General features: G+C 41.1%; 1 long non-coding RNA gene across 1 annotated transcript in view; it reads right to left on the bottom strand.

Annotated features, from left to right (window-relative positions):
* Positions 1 to 2276: 2276 nt before the first annotated feature.
* LOC115081994 overlaps positions 2277 to 27467 on the bottom strand; it is a 146581-nt gene continuing 121390 nt past the window's right edge. The window contains exons 2-3 of the long non-coding RNA XR_003854051.1: positions 3880 to 4061; positions 2277 to 2407 (exon numbers count right to left, since the gene is read on the bottom strand). This is a non-coding gene — a long non-coding RNA (uncharacterized LOC115081994). The remainder of the gene's footprint in view (positions 2408 to 3879; positions 4062 to 27467) is intronic.

The following is a 27467-nucleotide window of genomic DNA, read 5'->3' on the forward strand; positions in this document are numbered from 1 at the left end:
TCATTAACCACTGTTAATGTTCACAAGCTGTTCGTCCTCTGATTTCAAACAGCTTGTCTCATGTTACTCTTTTTAAGTAAAGTCTTCTGACCTGTGCTCTAGTTTCTTCTCTGGGCACACCCATGTGTTCTCGAGGTCCCAATTGTCTGTTATCACATCAGCAAGCAGTTAGATGTGGCCAGATGGCTACTGTCCTGTTTTTCTCTGATGTCTGCAGTTAGCCTCCTGAGTAACTGCTTTTTAATATATCTGATCTCAGGACTTGTTGCAAGCAAGTTAAGAAGATTGGCATATTTATTCTCATAACTTATAGGCTGTATATGTAATAAATACACTAATAATATCTGATTCTCTGCCTCAGTACTTCCTATCATGATAAAATATTCTTCCGCAAGCTAACTCCTTAAAGTAATTTCCCAGATTCCACCCACCAGATCTTTAAGCAGAGTAATCACTAATAGTTGTTCATAAATACTTCCATCTTACGCAGAGGGAAGGGTAAGCACACGAGTCATAATAGTTTTCACAATACATATCAAAATAATTCCAAGTATAAGAGCAAGGCTAATGCAAACATAAATCAGCATTTTCTTTCCCCTAGCCTTAATTTGTTCCCACCATATAAACATGTTAATAGCCCGATCAGGTTATTTGACCCATCCTGGGGGAAGATTATAATGTTCAATTGACCATTTAGGCCTGTTTAGTATCTGTGAAGTACAATCAATAATCACTGGGCACTGAGTTGATCATTTAGTACGTGACAAACACCCCCCCTTTTTTTTTTTGCCAGGATTAAATCTAATGCCATACAATTATCCATGGTATAACGATGAGTTTCAGGTAATTGATGTGCTAGAGCACAGAGATAATCCTGGTTCGCGTTCTTACTACGGCTTGTAAGCAGTAGAGAGATGGCCAATAGCATGTATATTGGAAAATGGGAACCATGCAGAGCCATTAATCTGTGGCGCGCCTCAGCAGTAATAGGTGTGAATTGTAAGGCATTCTGAGAAATCCAGGGAAGGGAGTTCTTCTGTCATTTATGACGGGACTTGTATATCTACGTGTGCTGGGGGGAACAGAAATAAGTAAATAAGCATACACAGGGGTACATTTTCAGTGCAATCAGCAGGGAAAATAGCTTGGATTTTATATCCCCTTGACAAGAGAAATGCACGAGTTGAAACACGGTTAGGATGGGAAAAAGGCTATGAGGACTGAATTTCCAAAATAATCATTTTAATAATAAACCCACGAATGCAAACAGGCATTATTATGGGATGATTCACAATATTGAAGTTATCTCACTGACTACCCGGGTAGCGCTGGAATATCTGGTTATGATATTGCATGGCAGCAGCGGTTGCAGCTTGTCATGAGAGGGGTGACATATTCTTAAATAAAACTGGGCTAAATCATGGGGTTTGAGGGGTTTACTAGGGAGGGTTTGGTAGAAACAAAGTGTAAATGAGTATGAAAGACAGCTGAATCAGGAGTGAAAGGTATCATTAACTCGAGGTCTAGCTTATGGGCAGGGATTAGTATTAATATGGATACAGTTAGCCATTATTGCCGGTGGTATGGGGGCATTTGTTGATATATCAAAGATGTGATGGGAGAATTAGAAATATTGAGAAAGGCCAATGATATCTCCAAAGCTAAATTCTGAAGGATTACTATTTCATGCGTATGGTGTATGTTACCATAATTATCAAGGCAGGGTGATATGCGTGAATGAGTCTATGCTAAGCATGTCAAATGTAACATAAAAAGAGACCCAATAAGGTTAAAGCAAACAAAGCACACAGTCTTTTGTATAAAATGTTCGTAACTGTACCCATGGAGTAGAGATGAATATGTGCCGCAGATGGCATTTGGTATCTCTGTGCTTGCATCAGGGCTGGTGGAGAAACAGTCATTCTGATGACGACAGGCAAGCATTCGCAGTGCGTCCCATTGTCTCTCAGCAGTGACTCTTACAACGTGCTGCAGTATGGAAAATCTAAACTTTTACATGTACTGCTCTACATTTATTTAATATTCTAAGCACATACTCTAACCTCTCTTTCAACACAACTAATATCAGACTCATTTATTCCTTCACCATCTATGCAATAACTAAGGCGGCTCCCTAATGCTAAACTTATAAAGTCCCTCTCTCTCTGTGGCTTTCTAGGCAACATCCTGCATGTTGCTATAGACATCAGGTTCTTTCATTAAATAAAAACCAGAAATGGGCAGATAGAAAAGAAGAAACTTATGAACACAGCGGGTCTTGTATAGCAGATGTTCTGGTTTGATGGAGAAATTTGCTGTAGCTGATCGGGACCATGCACTTTCAATCTGGTGTCTCGTTTCTTGTGGTGACATATCAGCATTAATTCATTCAGACTGATAAGCACATCTGCTTGATGCAGAGATGGAAAAGGAGAGGATATGGAAAAAAAAAGGTTAACAAAACATATTATATAAATCAAAAGAAAATAAGAACTGCAAGCTGCTGTCTACATTCCTGATAAGAGCCTCTCACATTCCTTAGGGCAATTTTGGTCTAACCAGCATAATCATAACCCATCTTTTGAAGTGAGCAGCGGTTATGTGATCTAACACCCATTCTACAGGACAGCGCTCTATAAAAGTACATGGGCTAAAATCCTATCGGGTAAAGAATTCCTAAAGAGTGTCTTTCAAAAAAAGCCCTCATCAATGTAAAAAACCTATAATAGTCATTAGGGGGGGCATATCTCCCTCATCACTGACAAACTGCAGATCTTACTTTTGTCCAGGCAGAACTGGAAGTACATAGGAAATTCACTAAATTCAGTTCATCTGCAGTAAAAATCAATTTACATTCCCACATTCTTAACTCTTTGTCTGTTTATAACTTTTAAGCAGAATTAGCACATAGCCTTGGGGTCAGCCCCCATGCATTTCTAGAATGTCACAGTTTCAACTAGTTTTACTGCTAAAATGAGCTGCAGGTTTCTAGGGAGAGATTCTTTTGCACCCGGAGGACGATAGTCTTCATCTGGTTTAGGAGAGAACACTGGTACGGCTTGATTTTGAAGAGTGATAAATTGGCAAGTTTATCCTAGATAAGGAATGTGCCAGTGTTATTGCAACAAGAACAAAAATAGGAGAACTTGGTGGAAAACATGACGTCATTTTTTCTGGGTAAATATATTTTTTCTTGATTTAAACACTCATAAATTCCAGGAAAAATGAAATAAAAACTGAAAATGAAGGGACTTGGAATGAAACCCTGAGCCCAGCAATTGGTTTGTGCAGATGCTGATAGGGTTTGGACAGATAAGTGGCATGGACAACTGAAGACCACCTCCAGCCATTCAGTTTTGAATTGGTAAATAAATGAAAGGAATTCTTGTGGACAAGGCAAACAAATAAGCATTGATTACCCCAACCTATGTGGGGCAATCAATGTCTCATTCCCTCACTCGTAAAATGCTCTATTATAATTTCCTACTATTTGTATGTTGGTCTCTGCCCATCAGGCCAGATTACACCTCTTTAATGATACTTTGGGTAGCCTCGGTGGATAGAGTCGGCATTTTTAATGATGTATGTGCTTCCTGCAGGCTCGGATGGCACAGAGTGCATGCTAACGGTGAACTGCGTATGCTGATAAAAGTGCACCCACAAGCATCACAGAATATGCGCAGGATCCCTGGCCTGTAGGGCAATTGATGAGGCAAAATGACAGGAGTGTGAGGGACAGTGTGTGGAAGACTGAGGCACTGTGAGAGAGCGAGGGAGAGTCAGTGTCTGGGTCTGAAATGCCTGACAGGTTCATTCAGCTAGTAACAGTATAATTATTAAACATTGAAACTATTTACTAAAATATCATTTAGAATTTACCTGTCAAATATGAGGTGATTGCTGCAAGCAATGGTGGAAGAGATGAACTACTATTGCCATTCTAAGTCCAGACTACAGATGTGATGAGTAGGACAAGAAGGCAGAAAGGAAGTCTCAGAATGCCAGCTGCTTCCCTTCTGGACGAGCATGTGCATATATACCTGCCACTCTGTTGGAAAATGCTGAATGGGTAAAGAAAAAAGCTCAATTACAAAAGGAATCAGACAAATGTGCAACTTTGCCAGTTACACATTTATCTCAATTGGTCTTCATCTAGTTAGACCTGTCCAGATGTATGCATTATGTCCACCAACCAGCAGGTGGAGACAGAAGCTAACAGTTTTGCAAACGTAGCCTCTTTTAAGCTCCTGTGTTGACCTCATACTTCCAGCAAACTGTGTTTCCAGCAGATGGCAGGTGAGCAACCTGTGCTGAGTGTTGAGACCTGATTAGGCTGGTTAAAGAAGAAATGGAGACATTTTGGAAGGGCATTTCCTGAGGTAAAAGTCTAATACTCCTCTCCCTTGATTGAGCATAGCCCTGGACTAGGGGGCTTCCAGACACAGGCTTTTCTGTAGTTGGCCTTCCCCCCTTTATTCCTTTTGCCTCTTCCTATCTCTTATTGGGATCTTTTCTCCATCAAAGTGCAACAGGAGAATATGCACAAATCTGTTTAGATGGGAGAAGGATTCTTTAGTTATATTTGAAGGTCACAATCAGTTTCAGAAAGTCAGAACATATGTTTGTTTTGTTCACTGGGCTCAGAAAGGGTGAGGCAGCATCCCAACCATGTTTGGATTAAAGAAGTAATGGTGGTTTATGTTGTTAGAGAATTGGCCTCTGCCCAAGATTATAAGAAAGCATTCGACCAGGATGTAAGCAACTTTATGGGTGGAGCTCCACTTAGTTTTGCTGTTACAGCATCAACGTTATCATCTTTGCATTCTTTCTCAAAGTATTATCTTATGGTTGTTCATGTTAGGAAGGAGGCCTCCTTTGTGTTGAAGGTCTTGAAAGCAGGTTTGGCATTATCCTGCCTTTTCCTGGAGTAGCTGAGTACATCCAATACATCTGGATTGGTCTGGCTGGATGAAAGGAAGGAAATAATTACCTGATAATTTCCTTACCTTGAGCCCAGCCAGAACAGTTCAGGACCCTCACTGATCTTCCCAAACTTATCTTTTTCAGCTATTAAAGTTTCAGAGAAGAACATATGGAGATATCAACAGAAGAGTAGTAAGTTATGCTGAGGTTATAAATAGTTTTCTAGTTTTTCTATGTTTCTTCTTGGAAGCCCCGAGTTGGGAGCATGGGGAGAATTTCATGAATTAGTGTGTTAAGCTTGTTACAGGTAATACCCTTGCTTATAAGGGGTGACCATCAGTGAAGCCCACCAACTAGCAAGTAATCTCTGTCTCTACCTGCTGGTTGGTGGGCATAATCCATATGTCTGCACTGAGGTGGCTGGACTCAAGGAAAGGAAATTATCAGGTAAGAACAAATTTCTCCTTCTCACCCTTATAGCTTTGGTAAGAGCATAATTTTATTATCAGATGTGTTTGAATTTAGAAAGGCACACCAAAAAAGTATGTAAAGGTCTGAGGTCTCAGCTAATGGGTTTGTTTGCCCTCTCTTTTGAAACTAAGATCTCAAAATTGTTCCACATATTCAAGTCTGAATTACTGTTCATATTCTGAGTAAGTTTAATGGCAACCATTATGCCAAGGCCAAATTTAGAAACTGGTTTTTCCCATGAATTGGCAATAAAGGTTTAGAGCTGAGAAGTATGAGCTTCAGCACGTCACTCTCCTTGTGCCTCCTGGTGTGGGTGCCATCCCACTGCTGAAATAAGCATTGAACACTCACAGTCGGCAAAGAGAAATTATTAATAAAAACCTTAGGAGCAATATGTAGTATCACACTGAAGTAAAATACATGCAGAGTTCAAAGTTCAGAAGCTTTGCAGTAGTTGTTATATGTCGCCTCTTCCAAATCTGTATACCAATGAGTTAGTTTATTTGCATAGCATTTCTAGCTGGTTAACATTCATTTCAATTATGTTAATAGACTGAATGCTTGTAGGTCATATGATTTCTTGTAAGCTGAGCCCAAAAGGCAGAACCAAACGTAATTCTGATATTTGACATATTTTAACATTTATTTATTTATTTATTATTTATTATTTAACAATTTTATATACCGAAATTCTTGTAAAAGGTTAAAATCAGTTCGGTTTTACATTGAACAGTAACAGTGCTTCCGAAGAGAGCAATTACATTGAACAATAACAGTTCGGATTACATTGAACAGTAACAATGCTTCAAAAAAGGGCATTAAAAGAACAGTAACAGTGCTTCAGAAGAGAGCAATTACATTGAACAGTAACAGTCCGGAATAAATTGAACAGTAATACATTGAACAGTAAATGCTTCCTAAAGAGCAATTCCATTGAGTGGAAACAGAGCTTCAGAAGAGCAGATTAAATTGAAACAGTAACAGAGCATCAGAATAGAGTAATTACAATGATACTAGTATACAAGTTATTCCAATATCATAAAACGAATCGTATAAATAAATAAGCCCGTGATATCAGAGACTCAAAACTTGGACTAAGAACAGACTACTGGGGATAAAAGACAGCAATGGATTACATTCCACAGGTCTGCTGCTATTATCTTGCTCTTCTTCACCACCACCCACTGAGAACCCTTCGAAGCACCCCTACACTCTGTCTTGCTTTATTCATATACTATGCAGATTTTCCTCTCAGTTTGGAATCCTCTCTTCTCAGATCCTAGCTATTTTTTAAATCTAAATTGAAAGGTCACGTTCTGAGTCTGCATTTTCATGTTTTATTTTAATTTCCACTTCCTGCTACGGTATCTATTGCTTGTGTGAATACATCATGCTTTTCTCAAAAGTGTTTTGCTTTTAGAGCAAGCTGAGAATAACACATATTAAAGGGCAGCAGCCTTTAACTGTCAGGTGTTCAGCCAGCATTCAGACTCTGGCACACTAGGTATAGGGGGATCATTCTCAGACTGGTCATGAACCTTTTTTTTTTTGTCAGGTGTGGTAAGAATGAGTCCTGGGTTTTTTTTCAATGCAATTTCTACATGTACTCTCGGTAAATAAGCCTCCATGAAGGCAAAGGCATACAAATCTATCTCAAGCATATTCATAAGTGGCTGCTCCCTGGACTAGCTGAATTCATGGAGGTAGTTTTAGCTGTAATGGAAAGATTCCTATATAAAATTGTGATATCATGATCCATACTGGATATTCACCCAAATATTAGCAACACAGAAAACCTGATTATTTAAACCTAAACCTTTTAAAAACATAATCTCTTTTGAAATGATTTTTAACAATAATTCTGCTTTAAAAAAAAAAAAAACAGCTATTAAAGGCAGCTTGAGTAACAAAATCACAAGGGTGATGACCCAAAAAACGTCCTCCTTGGATTCTGTGATATTTGGCTTTCTCATTGCTACTGATCTGGGATTTTCCTCCATATTACCGTGGACCGAATTACAGTGGTAATGATGGTGGAATTGTTGTGGTCATGTGTTCTGAGGATAAACTTGATTTAATTCGATTTATTAATGTTTGTTAATCAATGTTATAATGTTTCCAACTGTTAAATCAATACATAGTTGTGTTATTATAACGTTACAATGTAAAGATAATATGACCGCCGTCACATTATCACAAAAGTTATCATGTAAAGCGATGTCATACCCATGTTTAATGTCGGTATATAAAAACAAACAAATAAATAATCGGGGAATATGCAATGGCTTTCGACTTTAAGAGATGGGGGTAACATAGAAGCAATTAGATGTTCTCCTGGGTGAAACAGTATAGTAAAAGGATCAAGCTGAATGACCTATTCCTTTCCATGCTATATCTTAACTTCTTAATTGATAATTTTCCTGTTTCTCAAGAAGTTATTCAATACCGGAGCCATGCTTTGTCAGATGAAGCCAAGAGCTTTGGCACAAGAATACGTTTCCGGGAAATGACTTCTGCATTTCTTAATTTGATATTTTAATAACCACAGGGAGGCTTAAGTGATTTTTTGCTTTCTCAGCTTCCTGCTGCATGTAAGATCTGTGGATCCACTGTGGCAGAAAGGTCTCCACTTATCAAAAGAAACGCAAGACGGGCCTGCTCTGGGATGGGTGTGAAAGCATGCATTGTTGGCTGTCTAAAACTTTTCAGTAAATCCGTGTTTCTCAATCTGAACAGCATTTTTCAGGAGAGATTAAAAACCAGTCCTGTACTCATTCCTTTCTCCACTAAGGTAAAAGGTGTGTATGAGGCATAGATAGGGTTTCTAAGGTTCTTCCTTCCTTTGAGTACATAGAACATTACAAGACTAGGCAGAACGTTTAGTGTCTTTGAGAGTTGCCTGACTGGCTGATGTCCAGCATGGTGTTAGCTCTTAGAAGCATTTTTCATCTTGTACTGACAGAATTGCATTCTTGTTGTCTATAAATCTCCAAAACCAATTCTGAATGTTAAAGGAGCAACATTCATCTCATGCCCCTTAACTTCTCACCACTAAGAGTGAGGGACAGACAAGGCAGTCAACCTCTTGAGTCACATGTCACAGTGACATCATTTGAGTCACCAAGTCCAAATAGTTGAGAACCAAGTGATTTATTAGAAGGCATCGTATGAATACAACTGGTGCAAGCATGGACATCTGGCAACACCCATCATGTATAAAGGTCTACATAAGTGGCAACAGTTGCTATCAATAATATTGCCTAGGAATACATGGAAGAAATAGATCTTTTTCATTTTAGACTGGTTATCTTTTTCTGGTCAGGAGTGTAAGTGTATGGAGCTGTCATGCTTTTTTACTCTGTATCCATGCAAGTAGCACCGAGACCTCACTCTCCATTCTTGCTGTTTAGCCAATAAAAGCTCAATGTTTCACCATGCAAGAGAGGCATTACCACAAGTCAGAAAGACTGGAGAAGTGAATTGTTGGCCACATTTAAACAAGATCTGCTCCAATTTATTCTTTCAAGTTTTTTCTATTAATTGTATGTTAACATAAGTAAAAGAACTGATTGGGTGATTTAAAAGGGGGAGGATTACTGTATTTATCATAATTTTTTTCAAAATGAACCAAGTAGGTCCCTGACTCCCTGCTATTTAGCCCACTGTTCAACAGCCAACTATTGACAATGTAGCAAGTTATTACATAATACCTGCCATTGTTAGCCTTTATCGTGGCCATATCATGGATCCTGTACTGCGGAGTAAGAGACCATGACATCTAAGAGGTGAAAGATAAGACAAAAAGCTGCAAAAAAATTAGCCTATTTAACCAAGCTCAGAAACACGGACCAGACATGAGAGAAAGCAATATATATTGTAGAATATTATATAGTATTATTTACTTAGAAATAACTGTAATGTGTCTCTATTTAAAATAAGAAAAAGAAGTCAGAAGGGTGAAACAGTAAATGTAAAGAGCATCCATGGTGAAAGTCTAATTCAAAAGGTTGATTTATTCAAGAGTACACAAAAATTTGGGTAAACGCTTTGCTCCTCATTGCTGCTGAATCTCTTATTTAAAACTTTTATATTCTGCCTTATGCATATAAATATCTTGTATACAAATAATCAAACAGACATACAAAACAAAAAAACATGTAACAATAAAGTAAAATAAATTCCATCATGAGCTGTACCAAAAAAATCACAGATAAGCCAGTTTAAATTAAAATGTTGTAACTTTTCTTCTTAAAAGTTCCTAGTTCTAACTCGGCCTTAAAATCTTGTGGGACAGCATTGCAGAAGAAGGCCCCGCTATTGAGAATGCTCATCTGCAGGTTACCTGTAATGAGGCAATGGTTGGTACTGATTTCCCTGCTGAAAGTAAAGTGTGAACGGGGCAATAAAGTTGAAGGAACAGAGGCCCGGGACACTAGCCGATGCCAGTGAGGTGTCCTTCCTGCTGACGGTCCATAATCACCTTCGCTGCAGCGTTCTGACTCAACTGGAAAGCTTGTCACCTCTGAGGAAGATCAATGTTCGCATGCACCTAATGAAGTAAAGTTCCAGGTAAGTCATTAGGAATAGATGAAAGTCATTAAGGTATTCTGAGACTATAGAGAGGAAGTTTCAATTTCGTGTAGGCCCAGGTCTGCAAGGAAGGGTATGTGCAATGCCGCCTCTGCTCCGGGTCCCTCCTAAGACGCCTGGGTGCCCAAGATCCTTCTTAAAGGGCCCATGCCGGGAAAATACCAGTGGCACTTGAGGTTGACATCACCAGTATTGGCCTATAAAAGACCACCTTGACAGCACTTCTTTGCATCATCAATAGCTCGACTACCCGATGTAGTACTAGTTGCCACTTCGTGTTCCTAGTCTTCATGCCTGTGTTCCAGGTCTTTGTCTTGGCAGACCCTGGTCACTTTCTCTGAGTTCTTAGTCTTCATCCTTGTGGTCAGTCTTCAGTCCTTCAGTGTCTCCTCTTGCCCACCTGTGCAGTTCCTCGCTTTCCTGCCTGCCCCCTATCCATCCCCCCTTCCCTCAGATGGATCTCTGCTTTTGACTTTGGCCTGCTTGACACGCGACTGCGACTGAACTCTGCCTGATTCTCGCTTAGGATTGAATTCTTCCTGCCTCATGCCACTGCCAGGCAGTGTTCAGACGTAGTCATCTCTGACTGTGCCTGTACTTAGCCTTTCTCTGACCCTGGTCTATGGGTCAACCATCTCCATGGATCTCCACTTTGTCCACAGAGGCCCCTGCCTAAGTCCTGCTGCCCCGGCACCCAAAGGCTCAACCTATGGGGAACGAGGGCTGGTATAGGTGAAGCTCTAGTTGGGCCTCTGCCACAGCCAGCTCCACCAGCTGATGATGGGGACCTGCAGGGCTCCTCCCTGCAGATTGCGCCAACTCCACCTCGGTCCAAGGGTTCATGCCCGCAACAACTAAACCGCATACAAATGATGTATTACTGGTTGATTAGTGCCTAAAAACTGAAGAAAAAATCCCAAAACATGCTGCGACACCGCAAATGTCTGGATACGTTTTATGTACGCCATAAGCCCATTCCTGGCTTCACTGATATCTTTGGAAAATAACAGGCCTGTTTGTGTTGGGAATAGGGAATTTAACACCAGAACTAGCTCAGCTTGTGCTCACAAATCTGCTGCCAGCTGGTATCCCTGCAGGCGTTGAGGCTGTCACCTTGAATGTCATCACAGTAGACGTTCCACATGATGATGTGGTATGCAGAGGTCAGAAAGTCAGAATAGCAGATGGACCTCGACCTCCTTTCCCTCTGACCGAGTGACCTCCCCACAGGCCTCCTGCATCCTGAGCGATACTTGAGTTTCATTGCACAGTTTTGCCCAAGCTGTCGGGATTCATCACGGCTGCTCCCTGAGTCTGCACCTGCTCTGCCTACTCAGTTGTGCTTGGGTGTCCTGGAGCTGACCCAGGACTTGGCCTTTCTGTTTATTAATAACTTTCACCTAAGGAGGCGATTTTCAAACTGTGGACGAAAGACCGTGCAGGCTTTACATCCGTGACGAAAGTCGGAGTGGATTTCTTTGACGTTTGCTGTGGGTATAAAGTGCACAAGGTCACTTGCACCTCTTTCTTCTGCAGGTAGATCTTTGCTGTAAAAGTATTCATGAAGATCTGAAAGTGCCGTCCACGTCTGAACTCTTCCTCCTCCCACTTTAAACGCGTCCTCGAACGCCTCCTCTCAGTGCTGGTAAAGGTCAATTTTTAAATGCATTGGGGGGCTGTGGGGGTGGGGCGCAGTTTTGCAACGGATAAAACTCTTTTTACGCACGCCTGCTGCTTTCCGAAACAAAATGGATCTAGTGAGCTTCCTAGAACACGGCAGGGGATCGCCAACCTACACCTCACGGTCTTTTGAGATTTCAGATCTTTCTTGGGTTTTTAATTTCTGTCCCAGGCCAAAGCATTCTGGATTTTACCATTGAGATGTTCTGTGCAAAGCCAGAACTGGGACGCATTTCTAATGCTGGCGTTGCAGGGTTGCAGCACCTCTTTGTTTAGTTATTTGAGTTGCTGTGCTGCCTTTCCAAAAATACAAAAAAAAAGGTTTACCACTGCACATTATAAATATAAAAGCGTTGTGATTTATGATTACAATATATTTAAATCAAACAATATAACAGCAGTAGCATATAATAAAACAGCTAGTAGCCTGAGATGTTACTCCTTCAGTGCCTGAATTTACAATTTATTTATATTGATGACTTGGATTTGTTTCCTGCCTTTTTGAATACAGAATTCACTCAAAGCGGGTTACCGCATATTAGAAATATAAACAGGTAATTTGTAGCTTCACATTGCAATATCACAAATGCAAGTTGACAAAATAAGATGCACCTCAAGGCCTAACTCTAAATAGAATAAAAAATCTTGACTAAGTTCTGACTCTGAATAGCTCTAAAAACAAATAGCTCTATAGCAAAACTCTGGAATGTAGCAGCACGTTGAAGGCAAGTCGAGATGAATGCCAGTTTTCTCTAGTCAATTTAGCAGCTTTGGGTTCTGGGTTTAACTTTTTTTTTTTTTTTTTTTGCTTCTTGAAATAGGAGTAGTCATGTATTTGTCACAGCCCGTCTGGGAGGTAGTTCCATATGGCAGATGCAGATCCCATGAGGAATCTTTTACATACATCTGTTCTTTGTAAGGATGGAATATAGGGGGGATGTGAGCCCTCAGTTCTATGGTGTGGTGCGCTCTGTAGCAGGACAGTCTAGACTTTCACCTTTACCAGCCTCATCCTTTGCAGGTTGAGCCCTTGGATTCTGCTGGCTAGCAGGACTTCAGCAGGTCCCTAGGGCAGATGTGGTAGAGTCCAGAGACCCACCAGATACCGAGGAGGCAGGCTTACAGAAGTCAGAGGAGGGCCAAGGTAGGGGCAGGCAGCGAGCAAGTGGTCAGATCCAAGCAAAAGGTCAAGATCTGGAGCAACAAGCTGAGGGTGGACATAGACACATAGAAGACTCTGAAGAGGACAACAAGGAAGACAGGTTGGACAGATTGGATTGGAAGGCAAGGCAAGGCTGGACGAGGCTGGGCTGGAAGGCAATGCACGGCAAGGGTGAGCTTGAAGATAAGGCAAGGCTGGACGAAACTACTAATGCCAGCAACAAGTAGTGTTGCAGTCCAGAAAAGGACATCGCCTTCTATCCCGTGACTTTTTCTTAGAAGCCTCTCATGAGGGACTTTGTCAAACACCTTCTGAAAATCCAAATACACTACATCTACCGGTTCACCTTTGTCTACATGTTTATTAACCCCTTCAAAAAAATGAGGCAGATTTGTGAGGCAAGACTTCCCTTGGGTAAATCCATGCTGGCTGTGTCCCATTAAATCATTTCTATCTATATGATTTGTGATTTTCTTTATAATAGTTTCCATGATTTTTCCCGGCACTGAGATCAGGCTGACCAGTCTATAGTTTCCTGGTTTGCCTCTGGAGCCCTTTTTAAATATTGAGGTTATATTGGCCACTTTCCAGTCTTCAGGTACAATGGATGATTGTAAATGATAAGTTACCAATTACTTGTAATAGGTGTGAAATTTCATTTTTGAGTTGTTTCAGAACCCTGGGGTGTATACCATCTGGTTCAGGTGATTTGCTACTCTTCAGTTTGTCAATCTGGCCTACTACATCTTCAAGGTTCACCATGATTTGGTTCAGTGATATAAAACTGTCTCCAGAACTGATATCTCACCAACAATTCTCATCCTCATCAGTAAACACTGAAGCAAAGAATTCATTTAGCTTTTCCACAATGGCCTCATCTTCCCTAAGTGCACTTTTAACCCCCTCCATTATCTAATGGTCCAACCAACTCCCTTGCAGGCTCCCTGCTTCGGATATAGTTTAAAAAGTTTTTATTATGAATTTTTGCCTCTATAGCCAACTTCTTTTAATTTCTCTCTTAGCCTGTCTTATCAGTGTTTTACATTTAACTGCCGATGCTTAGTTTTTTCCTATTTTCTTCAGAAGGATCCTTCTTCCCAATTTTTGAAGGAAGATCTTTTAGCTAAAATAGGTTCTTTCACTTCACCATTTAACCATACTGGCAATCATTTGGCCTTCCTTCCACCTTTCTGAATGCGTGGAATACATCCAGACTGTGCTTCTAAGATGGTATTTTTTAACAATGCTAAGAGATTTTACCATGCATTTAGTCTCTTGTAAGATCTTTAACCTGTTGGACTCTATCTCAGACATAAAGTGCACCCCCCCCCTCCCACACACACATACACCAAGTTGCTCCTATCATTGCGATATAATTTGTACCCTGATATAGCACTGTCCCATTGGTTATCCTCCTTCCACCAGGTCTCTGAGATGCCAATTATGTCAATCTCATCATTCACTGCTATACACTCTAACTCTCCCATCTTACTTCTTAGACTTCTGGCATTGGCATACAGACATTTCAAAGTGTGTTTTTGTTTTTATTAACAGCCGGCTTTTCAGTTGACAGGAATAAACTGGAATCTATTAACTCAGGTGAGTCTTTAATTATAGGCACATGGACTGTTTTTCTTATTATTAGGGCTTCTCTGTCAGGATGCCCTAATTCTAATGCATCATTAGTATCCTTTGAAGATACCTCCCTCCAAACAATGCTCTGCCTGCCTCTGGGGACCTGCGCGTGGACAGGAAGCATTTCAGAGAATGCTACCCTGGAGGTTCTGGATTTCGTTCACTTTTCTACCTAAAAGCCTAAATTTGGCTTCCAGAACCTCCCTCCCACATTTTCCTATGTTGTTGGTGCCCACATGTAGCATGACAGCTGGCTCCTCCCCAGCACTGTCTGAAATCCTATCTACGTCCTTCACATCTGGCAGGCATGTTACAAGGCGATCCTCACGTCCACCAGCTCTCTACATTCCTAATAATCAAATCACCAAGTATAACCCTTCCCTCCTGGGCAGTAGCTGTGGTGATGACTGTGGTGGCAATATTTCCCTGAATAAAGCTGCAGGATGCTTGGAGCAACCATGTTTTGCATACAGCAGCCTTCTTAATTTTTCCCAGAAGAGGGAGCCAATGCACTGTTATCTGATGTATTTCACCCAGGAGATGACAGATTGTGCAAGGTTTCCACAATCCACCTTATTTGTCTAGGTAGAATGAATCTGGCCTATTAAGAACATAAGAACATGCCATACTGGGTCAGACCAAGGGTCCATCAAGCCCAGCATCCTGTTTCCAACAGTGGCCAATCCAGGCCACAAGAACCTGGCAAGTACCCAAAAACTAAGTCTATTCCATGTAACCATTGCTAATGGCAGTGGCTATTCTCTAAGTGAACTTAATAGCGGGTAATGGACTTCTCGTCCAAGAACTTATCCAATCCTTTTTAAACCCAGCTATACTAACTGCACTAACCACATCCATATCTTGTAGCACTGTCTACTCTATTGTGGGTGTCAGCACAGATGCTTGGAAGATTTGGTCTTTGAAAGATGTGAATCTCAGAAACTTTTCAATTCAGTTCTAAATAAATATTATTATAGTAAATTCCATCTTAGAAAAGGGGATTTTCCTGTAAGTTGGAAGGCAGCAGTTATTAGACCTGTTTTACAAAAGCAAGACCTACATGCATCTAGTTTTTAGGGCCTGATTCACTAAAGCATTTCTCCCACTCTGTGTCTATGATGAATCAAGCCCTTAGATTGTTATTGCCTGGCCTCTAATCTGCTATTTTTAAGTAATATTTATTTATTTTTATTTATTTAGCATTTTTCTATACCGACTTTCCAATAACAAAATTATTGATCAATTCGGTTTACATTTTAAACAATAACAACAATGACAAGTAAATGTCTTACAATGAACAGGTCGAATTAACTTGGATTAAGATATATGGGGGTGGAATCATTATGGCTAGCCATAGCCACACTTCAAAACTCTTTAATGACGATATCAGGTCCTATGAAAAATATGCAAGAAATTTGTGGTAACTTGAAAGCGTCAATGGAGAAACAAGAAAAGAAAACGACTCAAATGGAGGAGAAAATAAATAAAATTGAAACTGTTCAAGATACTTTGATAAAAACTGATATTGCAATGAATAGGAGGTTAGAGACAATTGAAAACGGCTTGAGAGATACTAATATCAGAGTATTGAATTTTCCTAAATGTAATTCGATATCTCCAAAGGAACAATTCAAAAGTTATTTGAGAGATGTTCTTAAAATCACTTTGGAAGAACAACCTAAAATAATTAAAGTATATTTTGTGTCTGACCTCAAGGAAACATCTGAGAACCAAATGCGATCTGGTGAAAATGCATTATTAAATATTACTGAATTTCTAGAAACTACACAACAATACCAATTAGAAGGAAGAGGAACTTTATTGGTAAAATTTTCAACACCAATGGACAGAGAAAATATCATGAAGAAGTTCTTACAAAATCGATCTGTCTTGTATCTAAACCAGAAGGTTTGGATATACCCGGACGTTTCCAAGGAAACACAAAGAAAGAGAAAAAAATTCTTGACATTGTTACCTGTAGCTAGAAGTCATGGAGCCCAGATAATTCTGAGGTTTCCATGCAAATGTGTCATGAAAGTGTCTGGAAATAGATATGTTTTCTATGAGCCAGATCAGCTCGGCAATTTCTTACAATCACATCAGTGGACATTAGATCCAGGCTGAATCAGCGAATTAATATAACTGCCTTACTCTCAGTTTTCCTTTTCTTTATGTGTTTGTTAAATTGCTCTAAATGGAATGGATCTTCCCCTTGTTGTATAAAAGTGCCATAAGCAAGTAGTAATATTATACTTTAGTTTTCCATCTCTATACTAATATTTCCTATAAATTTTATTTGATGGTACTATTAGAGATTTGGATAAATGTAAAAAGATACCTTAAATAATGGAAATACTATGCTTATTTGCTGAACATGTAATAATGTTTTGAGTTATTGAAATTGCAAAATTAAAAATTAAAAAAAAAAAAAAAAAAAAGATATATGGGGGTAATAACATAATTAACATGAGCGGTGCCTAATATAGGCTAGAGGCTGGGTTTTAATGATAGACTGCCAAAGATAATAGACTGCCAAAGATAATATGGTAAAGTTGCGATGGAGAACGTACAGAGAAGGGCAACCAAAATGATAAAGGGGATGGAACAGCTCCCCTATGAGGAAAGGCTGAAGAGGTTAGGGCTGTTCAGCTTGGAGAAGAGACGGCTGAGGGGGTATATGATAGAGGTCTTTAAGATCATGAGAGGTCTTGAATGAGTAGATGTGACTCAGTTATTTACACTTTCAAATAATAGAAGGACTAGGGGGCGTTCCATGAAGTTAGCAAGTAGCACATTTAAGACTAATCGGAGAAAATTCTTTTTCACTCAACGCACAATAAAGCTCTGGAATTTGTTGCCAGAGGATGTGGTTAGTGCAGTTAGTATAGCTGGGTTCAAAAAAGGTTTGGATAAGTTCTTGGAGGAGAAGTCCATTACCTGCTATTAATCAATTATACTTAGGGAATAGCCACTGCTATTAATTGCATCAGTAGCATGGGTTCTTCTTAGTGTTTGGGTAATTGCCAGGTTCTTGTGGCCTGGGTTTGGCCTCTGTTGGAAACAGGATGCTGGGCTTGATGGACCCTTGGTCTGACCCAGCATGGCAATTTCTTATGTTCTTATGTTCTAAAGTAGTGTTTTCTAGGTCATAGAGGTTTTGAGATAGAGGTTTTGCAGGCATGCCAGTTGGATGATTGTCAAGACTATAGAAATGATTCAGTTTTGTTAGCTATAACAGAGGATATATGTAAACAATGCAGGCAATACCCTCCTTGTACTATTTAATTTATTCATTTATTTAAATTAGTTATTTCCCACACTATCAGATACTCTTAAAGGGGTTACAAGAAACATTTATAAAACTACATATGATCTAAAAATTCATAATCTCCATCCTCAGGCCTCTCTCTGGCTGAGAAAGGTGAGTAGCCTTACCAGAGTAGCCTTTCTCACCAAAATACAGATTAAGTCCCATGGGCATTCTTTGCTTTCCATTGTTTCTCATAATTGCAGGCGGGACAGTGAATCTTGCTCAGCCTCAGATGCTCGCTCTGTGTCAGAAATGGGTGATCTTCCCACAGACTGTAGGGCTTCCACAACTCTCCAGATTGGAGTTGGCTCTTGGACGATACACCCCCAGTCAGGTGATTCAAAGGCTTGCTGCCCTTCCTCTGCTTCCAGGTGCAGTGAGCCCTTCCCTGGCCTTATTTCTGGCATGCTGGCAGTTAAGAGCATCATCCCTGTTTCCAACTCTAAGAAATCGGACTTTTTAATTAAGCTCTCTTGCAGTTTCTTCTGTCCTTCCAGGAGATTTGAAGCACAGCTTGCATTTTGACTTACTTGTGCTGTAGTGCAGGGCCACCCCTGTTCAACCTTTCCTTTCTTTTGTGAGCAATAGAAAATCAAATAAAGAAAAAAAACCCTGCTTGTTCAGCACTAACACTGTACAAACTCTTTCTAACGAGGCAGAGCTTCCCCTTACCTGCAATAATGTTTTATAAACTGCTTTTTGTAGCCAGTCCTCAAGACACACTTCTCTGTATTCAAAAAAAATTTAACACCTGCTTTTCTTCTGTGCCCTGTCTGAACCACCCTCTTTTACTCTTTTCAGTGCTTTGTGAACACTCTTATCAGCACTGCTTCTACATCCAAACTGCTTCTTTGTGCAGGACTTGCACAACAAACTTTTATTCTTTTCTGTACTCCTTTTTCCTCTTTGAAAGCTTGGGTTTCTGCCTGTGTAGTCACAATAACCCCACTTCTGACACCATATGTAGGCTAGCCCAAGCAGTCTATACCTTCCCAGAAACACTTTGGACTCTGGTCTTCATACATAAGACTTTATTTTTCACAAACAAATTCAACATAAACAGTTCAGCATTTACCTTCAGGGCAGCTGAACAGACAGGCTTGAGGCCTGTCTGTTCAGCTGCATTTACCTTCAGGGCAGCATAACAGACAGGCTTGAGGCCTGTCTGTTATGCTGTCAGGGGTCCTGCCCATAGAGCTACCTGTGTGCCTGACTTTTATAGTAGACTAGGCCAGATGTTTAAGGAGTGTCTTTAGGGATACTCTTTCATACCATAGTGATAGTAATATTGACCAATTTTCTATCACATTGCATGTTGTTTTGTGAATAGTGAAAAGATGTAATGTTATTGCTCTTCTTTGTTGCCATTCAGCCAAATGATCAACCCTGTCTCAGTATTTTTTTAGAGCTAACCTTGCTGGTGAAAAGTAGGTACTATTCTTGTCTTTTTCTAGATCACCAGCAATAGCTTTTATTATTGGGCACTCTATGGAAGTGACCAGCTCCAGAAAAGATTTTGCAGCTGGTAATCTGACAAATGTAATTATTTTTTATACCTAGCATGCAGCGGAAATGCACCATAATCCTGTCATGACCTCAGATCTGCCTTTTAAAGCAGCATGAATGCATTCTTATAAACCACCAGGGAGACTTATCTTCTAAATAAAATGAAACATTTGGGTTCAATTTTAAGGAAAATAAGTGGCCACTACAAAATTATTTCCTACTTTTTTAAGAGTGCAATAATTTAGTTTTGACCTTTGATTAGGTGGGAACTCTTAGGCAGGATCAGGCTGCGAACTGTGGCCTTGTTTTCCACATTGCTTGATCTCTCAAGCTGTAAAGCCTGTTATATCAGTGTTTCCCAACCAGTATGCCTTCCGACCTGATCAGTGTGCCATGGAAAAGTCACCACTGTATGATCCTTATATTCAGAACAGCACCTGGTCTCTGCTCTCAGCACCTCACATCAACCAGAGTCATCAGGGGTGGCTCTTAAGTATGTAGGAGCGTCTGAGAACATGTGTCGTCATGCATGCCTCCTCTTCCTAGCTACCGCACGAGCCCTGGAGAGGGGTAATTAACAGATAGCATGCAGGGCATGCATAGCTGGACCCCGCTTTGTTTAATACACACAGCATCTTCTCATCTTTCCCCTCTTCAGCATCCTCACGAGCCCGTCCAGCCTCCGACTTATCCTCAGGCTTAGTGAGACAGGGAGACTGTGACCTGTGGGACTCATCCTGAGTGTTGGAAGCAGCAGGAGCAGTAATGGAGGAGCCCTGGCGTGTATATGCGGCAGCCATGGTAACTAACTGACCTGGCTGCCCACATCCTATCAGTTTCTCACTTTTCCTGTGCTTGTATAGAGGGGGAAGTGGCTCAGCCCTTTGGTTTACAATTTTGAAGACATTGGTGGAAGTTTCAGTGATTCTGTAGCTCTTCTTACGATCATATCAGTTCTCTGCCTGCCCCATGGAGGTTGGCATGCCACACAACATTTTTGTTAATGCAGGTGTGACCTGGGCTTGAAAAGCTTGGAAAACACTGTGTTACATGATAGTTCTATGTCTTCTGAGGAAATGAAACAAGCTATGAATAAAATCTAAGGTGTGAATTTGTCTACAGGAGCTAATCACTGTCACACAGCGAAATTAACCAAAACAATTCTCATTCTGCGAGCATAAGAGTATAGGAAATGCCATGCTGATTCAGACCAAAATCCATCGAGCCAAGCTTTCTGTCCCCAGTCCGGGTCCCACGTACCCAGCAGATCCCAAAATGCAGATCTGTTTCTTGTTACTCACTCCCAGAGAAAGGAATGGCTTTCTTGTATTTAACTGGCTAATGATGTTTCATGGACTTTTCACCCAGAAACGTGTCCGATCCTCTTTAAACCACGCTATGCTAGTCGCCTTGACCACGTCCTCTGGCAACAGATTCAACAGCTTGATTGTGCGCAGATGAGATTATGGAACCTCTAAGAAAAGAAACTCAGTTGACTTCTCAAACACTCGGGCTGCGATAGAACACGAGATTTCTGGCACGCTTTCTTGTAGATGTAAAATGAGAAATTCTAGTCAGTCAAAAATGCTGAGGCAGAGGTTTTGGAAAGGTGCAATGCAGAGACATTTAAAACGATTATAATTCTTAAAATGGCCTGTGCTTCAGTCTTGAAAGCGTCTGCAGTTCTTTGGATCAAGCAGTAAAGAACACTTCAATGTTTATTGCAATATACTTAAATAAGAGGTGGGCAATGTTCAAAGCCATTTCCGTGGCTCAAACAGCCTTTTACTAGTGGAAACGTGCTCTTGGAAAATTTCTCGCCCTTAACGTGGGTATAATTATGCATGTTGTTTTACACTGCATGTAATTTTGCCCACGTGGCCAGAAGACATTTCAGAGAGTGTTGTTAGGTTAGCTCATGTAGATAACATTTTCAGCTCCACAAAAAGACATCTACTCTACTAAGAAATCGGGTATTTTTTCCTCAGGAAATAACAAAAGCAAAACAACGTGAGTAGTGTAAACCCTGTAGGTAAAAGCACCAATGGAGGCAGTTTGATCATTGCTCCAGAGTTTGTTGTTGGTGAAACCCACTGAAATTCCTTTCATGTGTTTTCATATTTGGCATCACTGTGTCACTATAAACGTTATCATTAAAGTAACTATTTACAGCCAAAGGAAAACAAATAACGTTGTTGGGTAAAAAGGTCACTACTACCAGGCTAACAAATATGTAGAGATGCAAGCTTTTGGGATTCCTAAGGTCCCTTCCTTCCCCCTGTGTAGTTTTGAATTGAAGCTTTAGTCTGGTTTTCTTGGCTGCACTCTTACATGGTGTAGGGGGATAAAACTGAAGATCAGTTCACCCCAGCAATTGCTGAGCTCACAAACTCTGTCACTGCCGGCGTGTATTCCCTGCATTTGGTGGTTGGAAGGGATGATGGGGGTGTGGAGGCAACTTGATCCTTCATAATATTGAGTTTCATCACGAGGACAAAGCTGTGTGACCCAGAATATTTGACCTGACGTCAGGATTGGCCTGTGGCTAACTTTGACCAATGAAATCTGATCCTCGGACATTAAGGTGTGAGAATTTTCAGCTGTGCAATGCAAAATGTGGATGGAGGCCCTCACATATCCTAAATTGCATAATACACATTTAAGAATATTGCATTTATATTACTGTAAAATGGATTTTTTGCGGAAGAAATATTTTCACTTCACTGTGTAACTAGTATATTGCAGACAGAGCCTCTGAGGGCAAGTTATAGGGAGGAGAGCAATCAGCCGTTCTAATTTTCCACTGAAGAGAAGACAAGAAGTAATTAACTTAAATCCAAGTAGGAGAGATTTAAACTTTAGGAAGAGTTTTCTAAATGTGAGGGTAGCAAATCACTGGAACAAGTTACCTAGAGCAGTGTTTCTCAACCTTTTCAAACGCCAAGGCATACCTACATTAACAAAAAATATGAAGCACACCAACCTTCACGGAGCAGGACTCCCATGCCCCTAGATTTGTTCCTAGAGTAAATACCTGGGAATTGTTCACCCACCCTATCGGCATGGCTCCTCTGGCATGGGGGGAGAAGGGCTAAGTTATCTGCAGCTTCAGCACATTTTTCAGTAACACAATTTGGCTCTGCTGCTTTACAAAGAGAAATCTCGCCTCAGGGCCACCTTCCCTCTCCTTCCATTCAGCTCTACTTCACTTTCTCCGGGGTCAGCTGATTTTAACAGAGCTCGTCCACCTGCCCCGGCTTCTCACCCTGCAGATGCTCCTCACTGCCCAAGGGCTACTGCTCCTTCTCTCCCCTCAGCTGCGCACCATGCACGGGCTTCACTCTCCATCACGTCTCCTCAGTTTCTGGCCGTGAACGGATCCTCCCACTCCTGGACTCCAGTTCCCTCTATATGTGTAGAAAGAAGCAGAAATCTGTGTAGTTACCTTCCCTGCCCCATGTGGCTGCCAGAGCTCTCTTTCCTAGCTTCAGCAGAGAATGGGGGTTAGCAGGCCGGGCCCTGCTTTGTCACATCGCGTGCACAGTAATCCCTCCACTTGCAGCCTCTGGAGAGAGGACGCACCAAGCACAAGCTCTTTACTCACTTTGTGTTGGGAGCAGCAAAAGTGGAGGAGGAGCTCTGGCAGCCACATGGGGCACACAATAGATACTGGCAGTCTCACGCTCTGTCTCAGACCCGCTGAACAAGCCCCGCACCCTCTGACAATCCAAACTTTCAAGATTGACAGGCGAACCCATCTTACCCCATCCACAGGTCCAAAATGCCTAAATTGTGCAGAAGTGATCCCCAAGTACTCCTGCCCTACCTACCAGTACATAAAATGGCAGCGGCTGGGTTCTGTAGCGGGTATTGTTCTGTCGCCACCCAGAAAACCCTGCAAAAAATATCTTTGGAACCCAGATGGTATTAGGCCTTTTGTAATGTGTGCAGATGTGGGTTTGGCCCTCAGAAAGCGTAGAGGAAACAGAATGACAATGATATAGTAAACTTCCTGTACCAAAAATATACTAACTGTCAGCACTCAAAAGGGAACAACCCTATCTATGAAAATTCAACACCAGGCCCTAAAACACCTCCTCTAAAGAATACAGAACAAACTAGGCTTTATACATCCCTACAACGAAACTACATGCTAGCAGAATACGCCACCTCAGTCACAGATGCCGGACACAGACAGACCCCTCACCAAATACAGAATAAAGAGACCATAAAGAATAAATAGAAATGGATAGACAGAAACCAAACTGGACACTGCAACAAACCAGACCATTTATGCAATGCAGCATTGGAAAAACAAACATTCCTCATAAATCATCAAAGAATAAAATCAAGAAACATAACTCAAGCATAATAAACCATACTAATAAAAATAATATTGCCAAACAGCTGACAAATAGAATAACATCCAATAATTAAGAACACATATAAAAAGTTTATAATTTTTCTAAACAGCAATAAAATATTTCAAAATAGCAGAGACATCAAATACCCAATAATTAAAACCAATAAGAATGGAAAAATCCTCCATACCTAAAAAAATGTGGTATCCTGCCACCTTGAGCTTATCGTGAATTAGTGAGGATGCACAAACTTGTCTTCACACATACACACAACTCAGGCAGCTCCTAGTCACACAATACACACACAACCCTGGCAAGCTTCCATTCACACAATACACACACACACACACAACCCTGGCAAGCTTCCATTCACACACACACACACACATACACACACACACACACACAACCCAGGCAGGCAGGCTTCTATTTACACACACACACACACACAACCCAGGCAGGCTTCCATTTACACAAACACAGACACGCCACTGCTTCTGTTCCTCTTTTTACAGGGCTCCCCACCTTGCTCAAAACTTCTGCAGCTGCTCCTGCTTTTTTTTTTTTTTTCCTTCTTCCCACTGGTTCCTCTGTAGGATAAGCCCCCCTACTGAAAGCAAGTCTGCCTACCCTGATACAGCCGTTTTTGTTCTCGGCCAGCACCAGTGGCACAGAGCAGGAACTGGCAGATCAAAACAAGCTGCTCAGAGGTGTTTTGCGATGCCGCTCCGTAAACCTCGGCTGGATGCAGCAGCCATGGGCTTCAGAGAAGCTCAGGGAAATTGAAAAAAAAAATGCTGGCTTCAGTGGCAGACAGGAGGAGGGGAAGGGGCATAATCTCCAAGGCATTTTTCCACCGTGACTCTGTGCTTCTACTAACTGTATCGGGCTCTGCTCTTCAGTGCATCCTCTGGAGGATGAGGATGAGGTTGCCATGAGTCTGCCTGCTTCTACTACTGCCACTGCCCCCCCCTGGGTGTGCCGCCCTATGCAAATGCACGGTATGCACATCCGTTTGCGCCGGCCCTGGTTTCCATGATCAGGTCTGACAGCACACCAGTGCATCATGGCACCCTGGTTGGGAAACAATGACCTAGAGAGCAGGGACTGATTTTGCTTTCTGCCATCCCTTGGCACTATCAATGCTGGGGGTGTGCAACACCCCCGCACAGACACCCCAAGAACTTCAGTTTTATTCGAATCTTCCCCCTCACTGCAGACCCCTGTCCCCTTGCTCCCATGAACATGCAATTTCTTCACCCCCATCAAAATCAATTCATTTCCCACCTTCTCCCTTGACTGATCCTCCAATTCTTTGCACTCCATCCCCCAAGGCACCTCAGAGCTCCAGTTCCACTCTGGAAAGCAGCGTGCAGGGACTGAGTAAGCCCATGGTCCCTCTCTCACAGTCACTGAAGTGACTCCACCCCTTCCAGGCTCCTGTACAGGGGTAGGGCCTGTGAGCACAAGGCTGCAGGCTTACTCGGTCTCTGCTGGTGCGATCTTGTGTTAACATTGGAGCTGAGGCTCTGAGGTTGGTAATGGAGAGGGGTCAACAGGAAATAAGAAAAGACTCGAATGGGTTTGGAAGACAACAGAGTGCAGGAACTATTCTGCCCCCAGAATATTGCCCCCCTTGGCACAGACCTAGTGTGCCTGTGCATAAATCCAGTCATAAGAACATTACATTTGCCATACTGGGTCAGACCAAAGGTCCATCAAGCCCAGCATCCTGATTTCAACAGTAACCAATCCAGGTCACAAGTACCTGATGGGATTCCAAAAGGTCGATAGATTCCCAACTCCACCTTAATAATTGTTTATGGACCTTTCTTCTAGGAACTTGACTAAACCTTTTTTAAACTCACCTACATTAACAGCTTTCATCACATCCTTGACAACGAATTCCAGAGTTTAATAATTTGTTGAGTAAAAAGAATATTTTCTCCCATTTGTCTTAAATGCATCACTTAGTAACTTCATTAAATGTTCCCTAGCCTTTGTACTTTTTGAAAGAGTAAACAATCAATTTGCGTTTACCTGTTCCACTCCACTCATTATTTTATAGACCTCTATCCTATCTCCCCTCAGCTGTCTCTTCTCCAAGCTGAAGAGTCCTAACCTGTTTAGCCTTTCTTCATAGGGGAATTGTTCCATCCCCATTATCAATTGGTCACCCTTCTCTGTACCTTTTCTAATTCTGCTGTATCTTTTGAGAAGCGTTCACCAGAATTGCACACAATACTCAAGGTGCAGTAACACAATGGAGCAATGCAGAGGCAGTGTGATATTCTCTGTTTTATTCTCCATTCCTTTCCTAATAATTTCTAGTATTCTATTTGACTTTTAGCTGCTGCTGCACACCGATCAGAGGATTTCAACATATTGTTCACAATGACGCCTACATCAGTTTTCTGTGTGATGACTCCCAAAGTGAAACCTTGCATTGTGTAGCTATGGTTTGGGTTGCTCTTCCCTGCATGCATCACTTTGCAATTGTCCACATTAAATGTAATCTATCATTTGGATGCCCGGTCTCCCAGTCTTCCAAGATCCTCTTGCAATTTCTCACAATCCTCTTGTGATTTAACAACTTTGAATAGTTTTGTATCAGCAGCAAATTTGATCACCTCACTCATTGTTCTCATCTCTAGGTCATTTATGAATATGTAAAAAAGCAGCAGTCCTAGTACAGATCCCTGGGAAATTCCACTATTCACCTTTTTCCATTGAGAAAATTGCACCTTTTTCCATTGAGAAAATTGACCGTTTAGCGCTACTCTATTTTCTATCTTCTAACCAGATCCCAATCCACAATAGAAGATTGCCTCCTATCCCATGACTTTTTAATTTTCTCAAGAGTTATCATGAATTACTTTTTCAAACACGTTTTGAAAATTCAGATACACTATATCAACTGGCTCACCTTTATCCACATGTTTAGAAAATTGGTGAGGCAAGATTTCCCTTGGCTAAACTATAGTGACTTTGTTCCATTAAACTATATCTGTCTATATCTTCAGTAATTTTGCTCTTTAGAATACTTTCAACCATTTTTCCTGGCACTGATGTCAGGCTCACTGGTCTGTACTATTTCCTGGATCCCTTTTTAAAAACTGGTGTTACATTGGCCACCTCCAATCTTCAGGTACCATAGCTGATTTTAATGATAGATTACAGATTACCATATGCAATTTCATTTTTCAGTTCTTTCAACACTCTGGGAGGTTTACCATCTGGCCTAGAAGATTTGCTACTCTTAATTTTGTCAATTTGCCCTAGTACGTCTTCCAGGTTCACTGAGAATTTGTTTCAGTTCTGCTGAATCATCACCTTTAAATATCACTTCTGGCATGGTTATCTGCTTTACATCTTCCACAGCAAAGAATTCATTCAATCTCTCCGTTATGGCCATGTTCCTCCTTAGAGCCTCTTTTTCCCTTCAATTATCTAATGGTCCAACTGACTCCCTCACAGGCATTTTGCTTTGAAAGTACCTGAAACATTTTTATTATGAGTTTTTGCTTCCACGGCAAGCTTTTCTTTTCAAATTCTGTCTCTGCCTTCCTTATCAATGCTTTGCATCTAACTTGCCAGTGCTTATGCCATTTCCTGTTTCCTTCATTTGGATCCCTTTTCCATTTTTTGAAGGATGCTCTTTTGGCTCGAATAACCTATCTCACCTCATCTTTTAACCATGCTGGCAGACATTTGGCCTTCCTGCCACCTTTTTTAATGCATGGAATACATCTGGTCTGGGTTTCCAAGATGGTATTTTTAAACAATGACCATGGCCTTATGTCAACTCTTGACCTTTGCAGCTGCTCCT

This window comes from Rhinatrema bivittatum, unplaced genomic scaffold, assembly GCF_901001135.1.
Source record: "Rhinatrema bivittatum unplaced genomic scaffold, aRhiBiv1.1, whole genome shotgun sequence".
Lineage (NCBI taxonomy): Eukaryota > Metazoa > Chordata > Amphibia > Gymnophiona > Rhinatrematidae > Rhinatrema > Rhinatrema bivittatum.